Source organism: Anopheles funestus, unplaced genomic scaffold (assembly GCF_943734845.2).
Source record: "Anopheles funestus unplaced genomic scaffold, idAnoFuneDA-416_04 scaffold_11_ctg1, whole genome shotgun sequence".
Taxonomy (NCBI): domain Eukaryota; kingdom Metazoa; phylum Arthropoda; class Insecta; order Diptera; family Culicidae; genus Anopheles; species Anopheles funestus.
In genome coordinates this window covers 188,650-203,222 of record NW_026045231.1, presented here as the reverse complement: position 1 = coordinate 203,222, position 14,573 = coordinate 188,650, and the positions used below count along the sequence as shown (strand labels likewise).

At 49.5% G+C, this 14,573-nt stretch overlaps 1 long non-coding RNA gene across 1 annotated transcript; it reads left to right on the top strand.

Moving 5' to 3' along the window:
• The first annotated feature begins 3,934 nt into the window (after nucleotides 1-3,934).
• LOC125774270 (uncharacterized) lies at nucleotides 3,935-13,666 on the top strand. Its single transcript, XR_007420730.1, has 3 exons — nucleotides 3,935-3,977; nucleotides 10,877-11,380; nucleotides 13,636-13,666. It is a non-coding gene; the product is annotated as an uncharacterized LOC125774270 (long non-coding RNA).
• Nucleotides 13,667-14,573: the final 907 nt, after the last annotated feature.

Sequence of the window (14,573 nt, the reverse complement as noted above, 5' to 3'; positions counted from 1 at the left end):
TGTGTCTTGGCTAATGTGTCTCGGCTAATGTGTCTTGGCTAAGGTGTCTTGGCTAATGTGTCTTGGCTAAGGTGTCTTGGCTAAGGTGTCTTGGCTAATGTGTCTCGGCTAAGGTGTCTTGGCTTATGTGTCTTGGCTAAGGTGTCTTGGCTAAGGTGTCTTGGCCAAGGTGTCTTGGCTAAGGTGTCTTGGCTAAGGTGTCTTGGCTAATGTGTCTTGGCTAAGGTGTCTTGGCTAATGTGTCTCGGCTAAGGTGTCTTGGCTAAGGTGTCTTGGCTTAGGTGTCTTGGCTAATGTGTCTTGGCTAAGGTGTCTTGGCTAAGGTGTCTTGGCTAAGGTGTCTTGGCTAATGTGTCTTGGCTAAGGTGTCTTGGCTAAGGTGTCTTGGCTAATGTGTCTTGGCTAATGTGTCTTGGCTAAGGTGTCTTGGCTAATGTGTCTTGGCTAAGGTGTTTTGGCTAAGGTGTCTTGGCTAATGTGTCTCGGCTAATTTGTCTTGGCTAATGTGTCTTGGCTAAGGTGTCTCGGCTAATGTGTCTTAGCTAAGGTGTCTTGGCTAATGTGTCTTGGCTAAGGTGTCTTGGCTAATGTGTCTTGGCTAATGTGTCTTGGCTAATGTGTCTCGGCTAATGTGTCTTGGCTAATGTGTCTCGGCTAATGTGTCTTGGCTAAGGTGTCTTGGCTAATGTGTCTTGGCTAAGGTGTCTTGGCTAATGTGTCTTGGCTAAGGTGTCTTGGCTAAGGTGTCTTGGCTAAGGTGTCTTGGCTAATGTGTCTTGGCTAAGGTGTCTTGGCTAAGGTGTCTTGGCTAAGGTGTTTTGGCTAATGTGTCTTGGCTAAGGTGTCTTGGCTAATGTGTCTTGGCTAAGGCGTCTTGGCTAATGTGTCTTGGCTAAGGTGTCTTGGCTAAGGTGTCTTGGCTAATGTGTCTTGGCTTATGTGTCTTTGCTAATGTGTCTTGGCTAAGGTGTCTTGGCTAAGGTGTCTTGGCTAAGGTGTCTTGGCTAATGTGTCTCGGCTAAGGTGTCTTGGCTAAGGTGTCTTGGCTAAGGTGTCTTGGCTATTGTGTCTCGGCTAATGTGTCTTGGCTAAGGTGCCTTGGCTAAGGTGTCTTGGCTAATGTGTCTTGGCTAAGGTGTCTTGGCTAATGTGTCTTGGCTAATGTGTCTCGGCTAATGTGTCTTGGCTAAGGTGTCTTGGCTAATGTGTCTTGGCTAAGGTGTCTTGGCTAATGTGTCTCGGCTAAGGTGTCTTGGCTAAGGTGTCTTGGCTAAGGTGTCTTGGCTAATGTGTCTTGGCTAAGGTGTCTTGGCTAATGTGTCTCGGCTAAGGTGTCTTGGCTAATGTGTCTTGGCTAAGGCGTCTTGGCTAATGTGTCTTGGCTAAGGTGTCTTGGCTAATGTGTCTTGGCTTATGTGTCTTTGCTAATGTGTCTTGGCTAAGGTGTCTTGGCTAAGGTGTCTTGGCTAAGGTGTCTTGGCTAAGGTGTCTTGGCTATTGTGTCTCGGCTAATGTGTCTTGGCTAAGGTGTCTTGGCTAAGGTGTCTTGGCTAATGTGTCTTGGCTAATGTGTCTCGGCTAATGTGTCTTGGCTAATGTGTCTTGGCTAAGGTGTCTTGGCTAATGTGTCTTGGCTAAGGTGTCTTGGCTAAGGTGTCTTGGCTAAGGTGTCTTGGCTAAGGTGTCTTGGCTATTGTGTCTCGGCTAATGTGTCTTGGCTAAGGTGTCTTGGCTAAGGTGTCTTGGCTAATGTGTCTTGGCTATTGTGTCTTGGCTAATGTGTCTTGGCTAAGGTGTCTTGGCTAAGGTGTCTTGGCTAATGTGTCTTGGCTAAGGTGTCTTGGCTAATGTGTCTTGGCTAATGTGTCTCGGCTAAAATGTCTTGGCTAAGGTGTCTTGGCTAATGTGTCTTGGCTAAGGTGTCTTGGCTAATGTGTCTCGGCTAAGGTGTCTTGGCTAAGGTGTCTTGGCTAAGGTGTCTTGGCTAATGTGTCTTGGCTAAGGTGTCTTGGCTAATGTGTCTCGGCTAAGGTGTCTTGGCTAATGTGTCTTGGCTAAGGCGTCTTGGCTAATGTGTCTTGGCTAAGGTGTCTTGGCTAAGGTGTCTTGGCTAATGTGTCTTGGCTTATGTGTCTTTGCTAATGTGTCTTGGCTAAGGTGTCTTGGCTAAGGTGTCTTGGCTAAGGTGTCTTGGCTAAGGTGTCTTGGCTATTGTGTCTCGGCTAATGTGTCTTGGCTAAGGTGTCTTGGCTAAGGTGTCTTGGCTAATGTGTCTTGGCTAATGTGTCTCGGCTAATGTGTCTTGGCTAATGTGTCTCGGCTAATGTGTCTTGGCTAAGGTGTCTTGGCTAATGTGTCTTGGCTAAGGTGTCTTGGCTAATGTGTCTCGGCTAAGGTGTCTTGGCTAAGGTGTCTTGGCTAAGGTGTCTTGGCTAATGTGTCTTGGCTAAGGTGTCTTGGCTAATGTGTCTCGGCTAAGGTGTCTTGGCTAATGTGTCTTGGCTAAGGCGTCTTGGCTAATGTGTCTTGGCTAAGGTGTCTTGGCTAAGGTGTCTTGGCTAATGTGTCTTGGCTTATGTGTCTTTGCTAATGTGTCTTGGCTAAGGTGTCTTGGCTAAGGTGTCTTGGCTAAGGTGTCTTGGCTAATGTGTCTTGGCTAAGGTGTCTTGGCTAATGTGTCTCGGCTAAGGTGTCTTGGCTAAGGTGTCTTGGCTAAGGTGTCTTGGCTAAGGTGTCTTGGCTTATGTGTCTTGGCTAAGGTGTCTTGGCTAAGGTGGCTTGGCTAAGGTGTCTTGGCTAATGTGTCTTGGCTAATGTGTCTAGGCTAAGGTGTCTTGGCTAAGGTGTCTTGGCTATTGTGTCTCGGCTAATGTGTCTTGGCTAATGTGTCTTGGCTAAGGTGTCTCGGCTAATGTGTCTTGGCTAAGGTGTCTTGGCTAATGTGTCTCGGCTAATGTGTCTTGGCTAATGTGTCTCGGCTAATGTGTCTTTGCTAATGTGTCTTGGCTAAGGTGTCTTGGCTAAGGTGTCTTGGCTAAGGTGTCTTGGCTAAGGTGTCTTGGCTAATGTGTCTTGGCTAAGGAGTCTCGGCTAAGGTGTCTTGGCTAATGTGTCTTGGCTAATGTGTCTTGGCTAAGGTGTCTTGGCTAAGGTGTCTTGGCTAATGTGTCTTGGCTAAGGTGTCTTGGCTAATGTGTCTTGGCTAAGGTGTCTTGGCCAAGGTGTCTTGGCTAAGGTGGATTGGCTAATGTGTCTCGGCTAAGTTGTCTTGGCTTAGGTGTCTTGGCTAAAGTATCTTGGCTAATGTGTCTAGGCTAATGTGTCTTGGCTTATGTGTCTCGGCTAATGTGTCTTGGCTAAGGTGTCTTGGGTAATGTGTCTCGGCTAATGTGTCTTGGCTAAGGTGTCTCGGCTAATGTGTCTTGGCTAATGTGTCTTGGCTAAGGTGTCTCGGCTAATGTGTCTCGGCTTATGTGTCTTGGCTAAGGTGTCTTGGCTAAGGTGTCTTGGCTAAGGTGCCTTGGCTAAGGTGTCTTGGCTAATGTGTCTTGGCTAATGTGTCTTGGCTAAGGTGTCTTGGCTAAGGTGTCTTGGCTAAAGTGTTTTGGCTAATGTGTCTTGGCTAATGTGTCTTGGCTAAGGTGTCTCGGCTAATGTGTCTTGGCTAATGTGTCTTGGCTAAGGTGTCTTGGCTAAGGTGTCTTGGCTAATGTGTCTTGGCTAATGTGTCTTGGCTAATGTGTCTTGGCTAAGGTGTCTTGGCTAATGTGTCTTGGCTAATGTGTCTTGGCTAAGGTGTCTTGGCTAATGTGTCTTGACTAATGTGTCTCGGCTTATGTGTCTTGGCTCATGTGTCTCGGCTAAGGTGTCTTGGCTAATGTGTCTTGGCTAATGTGTCTCGGCTAATGTGTCTTTGCTAATGTGTCTTGGCTAAGGTGTCTTGGCTAAGGTGTCTTGGCTAAGGTGCCTTGGCTAAGGTGTCTTGGCTAATGTGTCTTGGCTAATGTGTCTTGGCTAAGGTGTCTTGGCTAAGGTGTCTTGGCTAAAGTGTCTTGGCTAATGTGTCTTGGCTAATGTGTCTTGGCTAAGGTGTCTCGGCTAATGTGTCTTGGCTAATGTGTCTTGGCTAATGTGTCTTGGCTAAGGTGTCTTGGCTAATGTGTCTTGGCTAATGTGTCTTGGCTAATGTGTCTTGGCTAAGGTGTCTTGGCTAATGTGTCTTGGCTAATGTGTCTTGGCTAAGGTGTCTTGGCTAATGTGTCTTGACTAATGTGTCTCGGCTTATGTGTCTTGGCTCATGTGTCTCGGCTAAGGTGTCTTGGCTAATGTGTCTTGGCTAATGTGTCTCGGCTAATGTGTCTTTGCTAATGTGTCTTGGCTAAGGTGTCTTGGCTAAGGTGTCTTGGCTAAGGTGTCTTGGCTAATGTGTCTTGGCTAAGGTGTCTTGGCTAATGTGTCTCGGCAATGGTGTCTTGGCTAAGGTGTCTTGGCTAAGGTGTCTTGGCTAATGTGTCTTGGCTAAGGTGTCTTGGCTAAGGTGTCTTGGCTAATGTGTCTTGGCTAAGGTGTCTTGGCTAAGGTGTCTTGGCTAATGTGTCTTGGCTAAGGTGTCTTGGCTAATGTGTCTCGGCAATGGTGTCTTGGCTAAGGTGTCTTGGCTAAGGTGTCTTGGCTAATGTGTCTTGGCTAAGGTGTCTTGGCTAAGGTGTCTTGGCTAAGGTGTCTTGGCTAATGTGTCTTGGCTAAGGTGTCTTGGCTAAGGTGTCTTGGCTAATGTGTCTTGGCTAAGGCGTCTTGGCTAATGTGTCTTGGCTAAGGTGTCTTGGCTAAGGTGTCTTGGCTAATGTGTCTCGGCTAATGTGTCTTGGCTAAGGTGTCTTGGCTAAAGTGTCTTGGCTAAAGTGTCTTGGCTAATGTGTCTTGGCTAAGGTGTCTTGGGTAATGCGTCTTGGCTAAGGTGTCTTGGCTAAGGTGTCTTGGCTAATGTTTTTTTTTTTTTTTTTGACAAGGAGTTTAAAATCTTCTTAGACACCCAGCGGGCGACATGGGATTTTTACCCATGTAAAAAAATCTCCTTGGCCACGCAGTGTTGTTGCCACCACCCACGGGATCACCTCGCGGTATTACTTCATGAGTGGGGCTCTGCAATGGACTTAGTCAACACACACGCACACGAGACAATTACGCTTTACAAAGTTAACATGCAACACATTACACGAACACGGCACTATTCACGAAGCACATATACACTTATGAGGGACCAACACGTTGGTCTTCCTTCCACCGTCGTTGGAGTCTCGTCCCGATTTGCCGCATCATGGTTGCCGCAGCTTCCCACAGGTCAGCGCTTTGCAGCATCGTCTCCACCAGATTTGCACTGGAAACTTCTCTGCCACACTTGCTGTTCAGCTGCTGTCGCTCTACCAGAAACCTCGGACACTCAAACAGCACATGTCCAGCTGTCTCATCCTCGTCAACACACCACGGGCAACAAGGCGATGAAGCGTGCCGAAACCGGTGGAGGTAGGCTCGAAAGCAGCCGTGGCCGGAGAGAAACTGCGTTACATAGAAGTCAACCTCTCCGTGCTTCCTCCCTACCCAGGCTGCCACGCTAGGGACCAGGCGGTGCGTCCACCGTCCCTTCTCGGAGCTGTCCCACTCAGCTTGCCACTTCCTCATAGAGTTCCTTTTCGCGGCGTTCCTTGCGTTACCGGCGTTAGGTTCCCCCGTTCGTGCAATCCAGAAGCTCTCCAGATCTTCTGCCAATGTGATGCAGATAGGCACCATGCCGGCGATCACACACACTGCTTCATAGGAGATCGTCCTATATGCGCTGGTGACGCGCTTTGCCAGTATCCTATGTACTGTGTTGACAGCAGCTTGGTGCTGTTTCTGCACCAGGATGTGTGCCCACGCTGGGGCTCCGTATCTCAGCACAGAGGTGGCTACGCTGGCGTGTAGTCGTTTTGCGCTACTACTAGGTCCACCGATGTTGGGCATAAATGAAGCGAGCGTGTTTGCCGTCCTTGACGCCTTAACGCAGACCTGCTTCAGATGCTCGTCGAACTTCAAGCGATCGTCAATGGTGACCCCTAAGTAGTTGAGGTGTCTTACGGACTCAATGCACTCGGTGCCAACCATGATCGATGCATTCTGGATCCGTTTATGGCTGCTGATGACAATAAACTCAGTTTTCGCATGCGCTATCTGCAGTTTCACCGTCCTCATCCAATCGTCGATACGCCCAACGGCGTCGGTCGCTAACATCTCGATCTCCGCGACGGATTCGCCGGTGATTGTGAGGGCGATGTCATCCGCGAAGCCGATTACTTCCGCTCCTGGAGGTAACGCAAGGGTTAAGACGTCGTCATACATTGCGTTCCACAGGGTGGGACCAAGTACTGATCCCTGCGGTACGCCAGCCGTGATGCTAGCGGTCTTGACTCCCTCCGCTGTGTCGTATTGCAGCATGCGTCCATCGAGATAGCTCCTCAGCAGCCTGCACAGGTACGGGGGAACCTTCATTCGCTCCATTGCTGCCGCAATTGCCTCCCAGCTGGCACTGTTGAAGGCGTTTTTCACGTCTATCGTGATGACTGCGCAAAAGCGCGCTCCGCTCCTCTTCCGCTGAAAAGCAGCATTGCCCTTTTCAAGCACTGCCAGTATCGCGTCGACTGTTGATCGCCTCCTCCGGAACCCGAACTGTCGTGCTGAGAGGCCGTATTGCCCTTCAGCATGGACAGTCAGGCGATCCAAGATTGGTATTTCCTGAACTTTGGCCAGGCCGTCTATAAGACCCAAGGGTCTTAGGGCCGACGGGTCACCCGGAGGTTTACCTGGCTTGGGTATCAGTACCAACTTCTGTATCTTCCATATCGACGGGAACTGGCTAGAAGCCAGAGTGCTCTGCAGTATGGCCTGGAACACTTGCGGGTACACCTTCATCGCTGCCTTAACTGCCTCGTTGGGGATCCCATCTGGTCCGGGGGCTTTCCCTGTTTTGAGGCGCTCGGCTATTTTCAGGACCTCGTCTATGGTTACCGGTTCCGGTACGGACTCAGGGGTACTGAAAGCAGAGCTCAGCTGCGGCGGCTCGTGATCCGGGAATAATTGCGCGATGATTCCCTTCAGCTTCTCGGGGCATCTCTCAACGGGCTCCTTGCGAATTTTAGCTTTTCGCATCACCGTCTTGTATGCGAATCCCCAGGGCTTCCGAGCGATTTCAGCGCAAAGCTCGAGGAAGCATCGCCTCTTGCTGGCCTTAATTTGTCTCTACAATTCTGACCTCGCCGCAATGTAGGCTGCCTTCAGCTGTTCTCTGCTCGCCAAGCACCTGCCCCGCTGTAGTCGCCTTCGAGCTGCCATGCACTCGGTCCGGAGCCTCGCAATAGCAGCGGTCCACCAGTATACAGGTGGCCGCATGTTTTTGGGGGACTTCCTCCTGGGCATCGTAGCATCGCATGCTCTGGAGAGTGCATCCCTCAACTCTAACGCACTCACAACGTTCTGGAACCCACTAGTGCGTAACGCGCCCACTAACATCTCCTCGTCGAAGCATTGCGTTCTCCAGCCGCGGACTGATGCCCGAAGTGTCTGCAGTGGAGTATGATCTCTGCCGATGGTGTACCGTAGCATGCGATGGTCGCTGAGAGTGTACGCCTCGCTCACTCGCCAATTCAGGTGTCGTGACAGGACTGGGCTACAGAACGTGATGTCTATGACGGAAGTCCTGTCATTTCTGCTCAACGTGGGAGTGTTACCAACGTTGCCCAGCACCACATTGAGTTGGGAGAGACTATCGAGTACCGCCTCTCCTCGGCTGTTGGTTCTCCGGCTACCCCACTCAACCGCCCAAGCGTTGAAGTCCCCGGCAACGACGACTGGGTTGCAACCTGCAAGAGCATCAACTAGGTTATCCAGCATTGTGCCGAATCTCTCCAGTTCCCAGCTGGGTGGGGCGTAACAGCTGCAGAAATAGACACCGTTCACAATGGCGATGGTGAAACCCTCCAAGTCCTGCGAGACTATTTTCTGTATGGGGAATCTGCCCACCGTCCAGATAGCAGCCAGGCCTGTCCGATCTGTTACGCAGCAGCTGTTATCTCTCGGGGTACGATACGGCTCGGAGATTAACGCAACGTCTCCCTGCTCTTCTGCTATCGTCTGCCACAGTAGGTCCTGCGCTGGCTCGCAGTGATTTATGTTGGCCTGCACTATCTCCATGGTTTTGCTTTCGTCGCCGCCGGGCAAAGGGGGCCACTGGTTTGGTGTGCATTGACGCCAGGGGCACAAAGTACGCACCGTACCAGCACGAACCACCTTCGCTGCTAAATCCCCGGGCATTTTTATATATGCCGTCTGCGTGCCGTTGAATGATGGCCTTAGCTTCGCCTCCAGGAGGGTGCTCCCACAGTCGAATTGCTGCCTGAAGGCCGTCACCACCTGCTCTGCCTTGGTCTCCAGGTCAATATCGCGACACTCTACCGTTTCCGACCGGTTCAGCAGCCTCACTTGTCCGGTTGCGCCAACAGACTCCACTATAAGGCTCTGAAAGTCGGAAGCCTTCACTCCGTCCTTTAGCTCGAAGATCAGATCGTCTAGTCGAGTACGACGGATTCTTGCCACCTTCTCTCCAAAAGCCTTGAGCTTCGGGTCTTGTTTCATTCTTCGTAGCGTCTCCTCTTTTTCATCCTTAGACGAAACGACGATGGCTTCGGGCAACTCCCGTCTCATGGGTGGTTTCGGCTGCTTTTGGCGGTCGACAGTTTCATTTCCCGCTATTTGGGGTCGTTTCGGGCTCGTCTGTCTCTTCCTGCTTGCCACTACTCTCCACTCTCCCTGTAGTGGTGGGGTGCACTCTACTGCATCGGATGTCTGCAGGTTCGCAGTGGCAATGGTACTTGCTGCGTCCGCTGTATTACTTTTTGCCACATTACACGCACCAGCTTCGCTTTTTGCTCGCTTCTGCTGCTCTTCTAGTACTTCAGGGGAGCCGAGATTTCTCCCCCTTTTCGACGAAGCCTGAGGTCCCGATGGAACATTGCTTCTTAAAACTCTTTCAGCTCTCTCTGCGCGCAGCTTCCAAGCAAGTAGCTCCCGTTCAACACTGCCTAGGTCTGACAGTATTTTCACTGCCATTTTCTTGATAGGAGCATGCACGTTGTGCCGGTCCTTCGTGTACACGTGCAACTCCCTCGCCGTTGCTAACGCCGCCTGTAGTTTACTGCTGCTTTGCGACGGTTCCAGTATCAGCGTCGACTCTTGGGGGTTGCGGTCCTCCATGTCGTCTCGTTCTTCTGCGACATCAGGGGTTACACTCGGCGTTTCTTCCGCGTTTTCCGGGGTAGGTACAGCGGCGGCAGAGGGAGGGGATCTCGGGGTCTTGGAGCTCCTTCCAAAGAATGCTCCGATGGTGGACCCAAACGAGGTGTTGGACGCCTCGTTTCCACTCATTGGGGAGTGATGAATAAATATATATATAAATATATATTTTGGTACTCACCCGCTTTGCCTCGTGTAGACGGACCTTAACATTGGGCCGTTACACTTATACCCACCGGGATTAAGCGAGAGAGTTAGAGGTAGGCTACGCGTGTGCGTGCACTACTAATCACTTTCTCGTTGCGTTTGTCCGCGTGTGCTCTCCCTTCTGGGTGCCGTTGTCACTAACACGAACTTACGGTTGCTGCTTCAGGAGGAACCGACGCCACCGATTCGAATCGGACAATCAACGCTTCCCTCAGCTCGCACGAAAGATCTGTATCACAACAAAACACTCACTCTCACTTCACCGCACTTTGCTCAGCCTCCGTCACGCGAAAGCGATCACAACCCGTTCACTGGCACTCGAAGCACCGTGTTAAGCAGTTCCGTGTTTGAGGTTGATTCAGGCGGTTCGGCGTTCTCGGCCAAGGGCCTGGGACCGGCCAATTCCCTCAGTAACAGAAAACTTGATCCTTGTCCACTTCACTTAGTAACTATCACTTCCACAAGTACTTATCTCCAGCCCAGCAAAAATTTGCTGTGCAGAATCGCGGTTTTCACAAAATTATTGCCAATAACACTGGGAGTGATTTGTAAACACGTCCGCTCTTCGACATAATTCACGTTCTTGGCTAATGTGTCTTGGCTAAAGTGTCTTGGCTAAGGTGTCTTGGCTAAGGTGTCTTGGCTAAGGTGTCTTGGCTAAGGTGTCTTGGCTAATGTGTCTTGGCTAGTGTGTCTTGGCTAATGTGTCTTGGCTAAGGTGTCTTGGCTAAGGTGTCTTGGCTAAGGTGTCTTGGCTAAGGTGTCTTGGCTAAGGTGTCTTGGCTAATGTAACTTGCCTAATGTGTCTTGGCTAATGTGTCTTGGCTAAGGTGTCTTGGGTAATGTGTCTTGGCTAAGGTGTCTTGGTTAATGTGTCTTGGCTAAGGTGTCTTGACTAAGGTGTCTTGGCTAATGTGTCTCGGCTAATGTGTCTTGGCTAAGGTGTCTTGGCTAAGGCGTCTTGGCTAATGTGTCTTGGCTAATGTGTCTTGGCTAAGGTGTCTTGGCTAAGGTGTCTTGGCTAATGTGTCTCGGCTAATGTGTCTTGGCTAAGGTGTCTTGGCTAAGGTGTCTTGGCTAATGTGTCTTGGCTAAGGTGTCTTGGCTAATGTGTCTTGGCTAAGGTGTCTTGGCTAAGGTGTCTTGGCTAAGGTGTCTTGGCTAAGGTGTCTTGGCTAAGGTGTCTTGGCTAATGTAACTTGCCTAATGTGTCTTGGCTAATGTGTCTTGGCTAAGGTGTCTTGGGTAATGTGTCTTGGCTAAGGTGTCTTGGTTAATGTGTCTTGGCTAAGGTGTCTTGACTAAGGTGTCTTGGCTAATGTGTCTCGGCTAATGTGTCTTGGCTAAGGTGTCTCGGCTAATGTGTCTTGGCTAATGTGTCTTGGCTAAGGTGTCTTGGCTAAGGCGTCTTGGCTAATGTGTCTTGGCTAATGTGTCTTGGCTAAGGTGTCTTGGCTAAGGTGTCTTGGCTAATGTGTCTCGGCTAATGTGTCTTGGCTAAGGTGTCTTGGCTAAGGTGTCTTGGCTAATGTGTCTCGGCTAATGTGTCTTGGCTAAGGTGTCTTGGCTAAGGTGTCTTAGCTAAGGTGTCTTGGCTAAGGTGTCTTGGCTAATGTGTCTCGGCTAATGTGCCTTGGCTAAGGTGTCTTGGCTAATGTGTCTTGGCTAAGGTGTCTTGGCTAAGGTGTCTTGGCTTATGTGTCTTGGCTAATGTGTCTTTGCTAATGTGTCTTGGCTAAGGTGTCTTGGCTAAGGTGTCTTGGCTAAGGTGTCTTGGCTAAGGTGTCTTGGCTAATGTGTCTTGGCCAAGGTGTCTTGGCTAATGTGTCTCGGCTAAGGTGTCTTGGCTAAGGTGTCTTGTCTTAAGTGTCTTGGCTAATGTGTCTTGGCTAAGGTGTCTTGGCTAAGGTGTCTTGGCTAAAGTGTCTCGGCTAATGTGTCTTGGCTAAGGTGTCTCGGCTAATGTGTCTTGGCTAAGGTGTCTTGGCTAAGGTGTCTTGGCTAATGTGTCTCGGCTAATGTGTCTTGGCTAAGGTGTCTTGGCTTAGGTGTCTTGGCTAAGGTGTCTTGGCTAAGGTGTCTTGGCTAAGGTGTCTTGGCTAAGGTGTCTTGGCTAATGTGCCTCGGCTAATGTGTCTTGGCTAAGGTGTCTTGGCTAATGTGTCTTGGCTAATGTGTCTTGGCTAATGTGTCTTGGCTAAGGTGTCTTGGCTAATGTGTCTTGGCTAAGGTGTCTTGGCTAAGGTGTCTTGGCTAAGGTGTCTTGGCTAATGTGTCTTGGCTAAGGTGTCTTGGCTAATGTGTCTCGGCTAAGGTGTCTCGGCTAATGTGTCTTGACTAAGGTGTCTTGGCTAATGTGTCTTGGCTAAGGTGTCTTGGCTAATGTGTCTTGGCTAAGGTGTCTTGGATAATGTGTCTTGGCTAATGTGTCTTGGCTAAGGTGTCTTGGCTAAGGTGTCTCGACTAAGGTGTCTTGGCTTATGTGTCTTAGCTAATGTGTCTTAGCTAATGTGTCTCGGCTTATGTGTCTTGGCTAATGTGTCTTTGTCTAAGGTGTCTTGGCTAATGTGTCTTGGCTAAGGTGTCTTGGCTAATGTGTCTCGGCTAAGGTGTCTTGGCTAAGGTGTCTTGGCTAAGGTGTCTTGGCTAAGGTGTCTTGGCTAATGTGTCTTGGCTAAGGTGTCTTGGCTAAGGTGTCTTGGCTTAGGTGTCTTGGCTAATGGGTCTTGGCTAAGGTGTCTTGGCTAATGTGTCTCGGCTAATGTGTCTTGGCTAAGGTGTCTTGGCTAATGTGTCTTGGCTAAGGTGTCTTGGCTAAGGTGTCTTGGCTAATGTGTCTTGGATAATGTGTCTTGGCTAAGGTGTCTTGGCTAATGTGTCTTGTCTAAGGTGTCTTGGCTAAGGTGTCTCGGCTAATGTGTCTTGGCTAAGGTGTCTTGGCTAATGTGTCTTGGCTAAGGTGTCTTGGCTAATGTGTCTCGGCTAATGTGTCTTGGCTAAGGTGTCTTGGCTAATATGTCTTGGCTAATGTGTCTTGGCTAAGGTGTCTAGGCTAATGTGTCTTGGCTAAGGTGTCTTGGCTTAGGAGTCTTGGCTAATGTGTCTTGGCTAAGGTGTCTTGGCTAAGGTGTCTTGGCTAAGGAGTCCTGGGTAATGTGTCTTGGCTAATGTGTCTTGGCTAAGGTGTCTTGGCTAATGTGTCTCGGCTAATGTGTCTTGGCTAAGGTGTCTTGGCTAATGTGTCTTGGCTAATGTGTCTTGGCTAATGTGTCTCGGCTAATGTGTCTTGGCTAATGTGTCTTGGCTAAGGTGTCTTGGCTAATGTGTCTTGGCTAAGGTGTCTTGGCCAAGGTGTCTTGGCTAATGTGTCTTGGCTAAGGTGTCTTGGCTAATGTGTCTTGGCTAATATGTCTTGGCTAAGGTGTCTCGGCTAAGGTGTCTTGGCTAATGTGTCTCGGCTAATGTGTCTTGGCTAAGGTGTCTTGGCGAATGTGTCTTGGCTAAGGTGTCTTGGCTAATGTGTCTCGGCTAATGTGTCTTGGCCAATGTGTCTTGGCTAATGTGTCTTGGCTAGTGTGTCTTGGCTAATGTGTCTTGGCTAATGTGTCTTGGCTAATGTGTCTTGGCTAAGGTGTCTTGGCGAATGTGTCTTGGCTAAGGTGTCTTGGCTAATGTGTCTTGGCTAAGGTGTCTTGGCTAATGTGTCTTAGCTAAGGTGTCTTGGCTAATGTGTCTTGGCTAATGTGTCTTGGCTAAGGTGTCTTGGCTAATGTGTCTTGGCTAATGTGTCTTGGCTAAGGTGTCTTGGCTAAGGTGTCTTGGCTAATGTGTCTTGGATAATGTGTCTTGGCTAAGGTGTCTTGGCTAATGTGTCTTGTCTAAGGTGTCTTGGCTAATGTGTCTCGGCTAATGTGTCTTGGCTAAGGTGTCTTGGCTAATGTGTCTTGGCTAAGGTGTCTTGGCTAATGTGTCTCGGCTAATGTGTCTTGGCTAAGGTGTCTTGGCTAATATGTCTTGGCTAATGTGTCTTGGCTAAGGTGTCTTGGCTAATGTGTCTTGGCTAAGGTGTCTTGGCTAAGGAGTCTTGGCTAATGTGTCTTGGCTAAGGTGTCTTGGCTAATGTGTCTTGGCTAAGGAGTCTTGGGTAATGTGTCTTGGCTAATGTGTCTTGGCTAAGGTGTCTTGGCTAATGTGTCTTGGCTAATGTGTCTTGGCTAATGTGTCTCGGCTAATGTGTCTTGGCTAATGTGTCTTGGCTAATGTGTCTCGGCTAATGTGTCTTGGCTAAAGTGTCTTGGCTAATGTGTCTTGGCTAAGGTGTCTTGGCTAATGTGTCTTGGCTAAGGTGTCTTGGCTAAGGTGTCTTGGCTAATGTGTCTTGGCTAAGGTGTCTTGGCTAATGTGTCTTGGCTAATATGTCTTGGCTAAGGTGTCTTGGCTAAGGTGTCTTGGCTAATGTGTCTTGGCTAAGGTGTCTTGGCTAAGGTGTCTTGGCTAAGGTGTCTTGGCTAATGTGTCTTGGCTAAGGTGTCTTGGCTAATGTGTCTCGGCTAAGGTGTCTCGGCTAATGTGTCTTGACTAAGGTGTCTTGGCTAATGTGTCTTGGCTAAGGTGTCTTGGCTAATGTGTCTTGGCTAAGGTGTCTTGGCTAATGTGTCTTGGCTAATGTGTCTTGGCTAAGGTGTCTTGGCTAAGGTGTCTCGGCTAAGGTGTCTTGGCTTATGTGTCTTAGCTAATGTGTCTTAGCTAATGTGTCTCGGCTTATGTGTCTTGGCTAATGTGTCTTTGTCTAAGGTTTCTTGGCTAATGTGTCTTGGCTAAGGTGTCTTGGCTAATGTGTCTCGGCTAAGGTGTCTTGGCTAAGGTGTCTTGGCTAAGGTGTCTTGGCTAAGGTGTCTTGGCTAATGTGTCTTGGCTAAGGTGTCTTGGCTAAGGTGTCTTGGCTTAGGTGTCTTGGCTAATGGGTCTTGGCTAAGGTGTCTTGGCTAATGTGTCTCGGCTAATGTGTCTTGGCTAAGGTGTCTTGGCTAATGTGTCTTGGCTAA